A 4962-nucleotide genomic window follows, 5' to 3' on the forward strand; every position below is an offset into this window, starting at 1 on the left:
AGAGGTGTGTTGAAGTCTCCCATGATTATTGTATGGTGGTCTATTAGACTCTTGAACTTGAGAAGAGTTTGTTTGATGAACATAGCTGCACCATTGTTTGGGGCATATATATTTATGATTGTTATGTCTTGTTGGTGTATGGTTCCCTTGAGCAGTATGTAGTGTCCCTCTTTATCCCTTTTGATTAACTTGGGCTTGAAATCTATTTTATAAGTTATGTATTTTTCAAAATTCCATTCATTATTGCTTTCTAGTTTCATATCATTGTGATTGAAAAAGACATTTAATGCTTGGTCTTTTCAATTTTTAAAAATTTGTTAAGATTTGTCATATGACCTAACAGATATCTGTCCCAGGGCATGCTCCATGTGTGCTTAAGAAGACTGTATTCTGCAGCTGCATATATCCATTAAGTTCATTTGCTCTTAAGTGCAGTATAATTCCAATGTTTACACCTTTATTTTCTGTCTGTATTATCTGTCTATTGTTGAAAGTGGGATATTGAAATCTTTTATTGTCTTGTAGTCTATTTGCCTTTCAGATCTCTTAATATTGCTTATGTATTTATGTGCACCAATGTTCAGTGCATATATGGCTGTGGTTCTTTGGATATACCCGTCTCTCATGCTCTTGGGGCAAATTTCCCCTGTAATCTTAGTTTTTTGATACAGCTAAGACATGTCATTGATTTTCAGTGTGTTTGGATTTCTCTTGGTATTAAAATATCAGTCATGACTACAAGGGTCTTTACGTCACAGAGCTGAAACCGAAGGTCTGGATTGTTAATATTTTGTTGAGAATTTTTGCATCTATATTGATAATGTTTTTTTATTCTGTTGTAATGGCTTTGTCTAACTTTAATGTGAGAGAAATATTGAAAATAATTCAGAAAATGTTGCCTCCTACTTTGTTTTCAGGGAGAGTTTCTAAAGGAGTGCCATTATTTCTTATTTAAGCATTTAGTATAATTTACCCAAAAAGCCATTTGTCTCTGGATTTTTCCTTGTGGGATGGTTTTTTTAATTACTAATTAAATTTGTTTCTTTTAGACTTATTCAGGTTTTCTATTTTTTTCTTGAGGCTTCATTTTTGGAATTGTGTCTTTCTGGGATTTCATCTAAGTTGTCTAACTTGGTGACATACAAATATTTATAGCATGCTTTTATAATACTTCTTGTTTTAAAACAAAGTCAGTAGTGAAATCTATCATTTCACTCTACTGTATTAATCTGTGGGCTTCCTCTTTTTTCTTCCTTCTGGGTAAACAGGTGTCATTCTTGCTGATCTCAAAGAAACGCCTTTCAGTTTCATTTATTTTGTTTTTAGCATTTCATTTTTAATCTTTATTTGTTTTTAATTCTAACCTTTATTATTTCTTTCTTTCTATTTTGAGTTTAATTTGATGTTTTCCTCCTCAGTTTTGAGGCATAGGTAATAGATTTCAATGTTACTATTTTTATAATACAAAGATTTGTTACTATAAACTTTCCTCTTATTGCTACTTTAGGTGCATCCCATACATTTTGATATGATCTTTTTCTTCATCTTAATATTTTCTAATTTGCCTAATGATTCTTCTTTGACTCATTGCTTATTCAGAAGTAATGCTGCTTAATTTCTATTTGTGGATTCTTAAATGTCCTCCTCCTATTGATTATTATTTAGTTCAATTTTGTAATATAATTTTGATGCTTTGCATTTTTTAAAACTATTTAATATCAAAGAATAGGGTTTAACCTCGAGATTATAGCATGTACACTTGAGAAGAATGTGTAGCTAGCTATACAAGGTTTAATATTCTATGATGACGGACAGATGGAATTGACAGATAGTGTTATTCCAATCTTCTATAATCTTGCGGAGTTGCTCTCCATTTGTTATATACTTTTTCAAAAGTATGTTGTTAAATTGTCTCTTTATATCTTCAATTCTATCAGTTTTTTCATGTATTTTGGAACTTTTAACCACCTACATAATTATACCTGGTGGTTGTTACTTAAACCTCTGATTGGCCCCTGTTGTAACACAATACGTATATTTTCTCTCTAATACTATACTTTTTTGAGTCAAAGTGCATTTTTCATATTTTTATAGTTACCTAACTTCCCAAAATTACTGTGTATATGGAAAGTTTTTTCTATCGTTTTAGTTTTAACTTAAATTAGAATCAAATCCATATCTTACAAACAACATATACTTGGAACTCAATTTAACTCTTTCTTTAATTAGGGACTTTAACCCATTCATACTTAATAATGTTATTATTGATATTATTGGATTAATGTCTGCTAATTCACTGTATGTTTTCTCTGTATCTCAACATTTTGTTCCTCAGTTTCTTTACTGCCTTCCTCTACTTCAAATAGTTATATTTACTGTACCATTTTATTTTATTTGTAAGATATTCTAAATAGTTTTTTTTAGTGATTGTGATAGGGACTATAAAATACATCTTAATTTATCACACTACATTTTAGTTTAATGCTAATGTAATCCTAGTAAAGAAACACTGCCGAAAATAGCCCCATTCTCCTCTTCCTCCATGTTATTCATTACTTTTATAATGGATCCATATATGTTATAAAACAAATGGTAAAGTATTATAATTATTACTAAAGACAAACATGTTTTTTTTAAATGTTCCAAGGGGAAAGATAAAAAATACACTTACAGAGTCTTTTACATTAACATACATAGTTATGGTTTCCAGTACCCTTCATTTCTTCCTGTGTATTCTAGTTGTTGAATTGTGTTATTTTGATGTTCTAAGAGATTTTTATTTGTCCCACACCCTGTGTGCTTTTATTACAATATAGATTTCTTCTTTACATGTCATAAGGTCAGCCAAACAATTTAGTGATGATTATACATTTATATTTTAATCATTTAAGGTAAGTAAATATCATATTTATATTGTATTTATAAAGTTTATATTATTATATTTACCACAACTCTTTTTTTCCTTTACATGGTTTTAAGTTACTATCTTAATTTTTTTTCAGTCAGATAAATTTTCTTTATTATTTCCTATAAGGCAGTTCACTTACCAATATAATCTTTGTCTTTATGAAATTTTCTTTCCTGTATGTAAGAAAAGACAAAGGTGTGTGTGTGTGTGTATAGCTAAGTGGTAGTCTGTTTGCCCCTTGCATGTTCAAAGCCTCAGATTCAACCTCCAGAACAGAAAATAAAACCTAACACCTCCCCCATTACACACACACACACACACACACACACACGCAAACAAAAACATGAGTAAATCACATGATTTATTCAAATGTTACCTATTCTAGGGGAGTAAACAAAAAAAGTGAGCGGCAGATGAAACAAGGGGTGCTAAGTTTTTAAATAAGGTTTCCCAGTAAAGTTTGAAAATCCAAAGCCTGCTTACTCTCCCCTATCCATTTTCCCCTGGAATCAACAATAAAGGCTTTTTTAATCACAGTTCTCCCTGTACTTTTGCCTCATTACTGATCCTGTTAATTCCTTGTGTGGCTCCCCATTCCATGGAGTGCCCATTCTCTTGGAAACTATTACTAACAAATATCTTTTCAATGATAATCATCTTATTTTGTGTTTTTGTATATATCAAACTTTCTATTATTATACTATATTTTAGAACAGTAAGGCTTTTTTTTTCCTTGAGAGAAAGGAGACTATTTCAGGAGTTTGATGGGAAAAGTGACATTCTTTGATTTAAATAGTTAAAGAGATGAATCTGGATACTTTCCTAAGAAATAATGGACATGAGAAGAGATTGGAAAACAAAGAACATTTAAAATGCTGATGAAGTAATCCAGGGAAGATATGATAGTGACTTGGGCCAGAGGATATCAGTTGGAAGTAGTGAGAAATGTTTATATTGTGGAGATATGTTTAATATAAAACTGAAATAATTTCCTAATAAATTAAATTTGGGTTGTGATTAAAATCAGGTGAATTAAAGATGGCTACAAAATGTTTAGACTCAGCAACTGAAAGTCTAGAGCTATTACCAACTTAAAATATGAAGATCATGGGTGGAACAGTATCTTAGGAGAAATATTTGGAATTCAGTTTTGTGCTAGTTCTGTTTGATGTGTGTATTTTTCATTCCAATAAAAATCTTGATAAGCAACTAGATTTAGAAGTTCAAATTATATATTTATGTTAATGAGATGTTAGAATAAAGATATCTACATTCATACCATTCATGATATTTTGAAATAAGTTGGTGTAGAAGGAGAAGAGTTCAACAGTATAAGTTCTGGGACACTGTACATTAAATATTTGGGGAAATCAGGAGGTACCCTCAAAGGAGACTTAAACGGAGTTGACTGTGAAACTGAAATCGTGAACCAGGAGTGTGTTGTGTCCTAGAAGCCAAATGAAGAAAATGTTTCTAGGAGAAGAGAGTGATAATTATTTCAAATGTTACTTTATAAAAGTGATTTTACCACCATATTTCAAATGTGCCAGGTTGGGATGAAAATAACTGTTGGTTTTGGTAATGTGGATGTGACTGCTATCTTTCATAAAAACAGATTTAATGGTGTTATGAAAGAAAATCTTGATTTAAATAGGGAGAGTGGAATTGGAGACTCTGAGTATAGATAAATTTTTAACATTTTTTCCTTAAAAGGAATAGATAAATAAAGCATTAGCTGAAAGGGAAGTATGGTCAAGTGCATGATAGAGCATATCTAATCCATACATATGGATTGGTCTCTCATAGGAGTATGAATACTTTTTCTCCAGAAAATTACAAGAGGGCAAAGTCTGAGTACAAATTTGGAAGAAAGACAGATGTGGCATTCCAAGCTTCTGGAAATTATGTACTTATTACTTCTATTTTCTTGTGAAAGTAGGAATTAAGGAAGGAAAAGAATTAAAATCAAGCAAAAGTGAGAGTGGAGCAGTGATATTAGAGACAGAAAAGAGAGGAGAGGGTGTGGGAAAAAGTGTCTAATAGAATGGCATGGT

The sequence above is a fragment of the Marmota marmota genome, unplaced genomic scaffold (genome assembly GCF_001458135.2).
Source record: "Marmota marmota marmota unplaced genomic scaffold, marMar, whole genome shotgun sequence".
Lineage (NCBI taxonomy): Eukaryota > Metazoa > Chordata > Mammalia > Rodentia > Sciuridae > Marmota > Marmota marmota.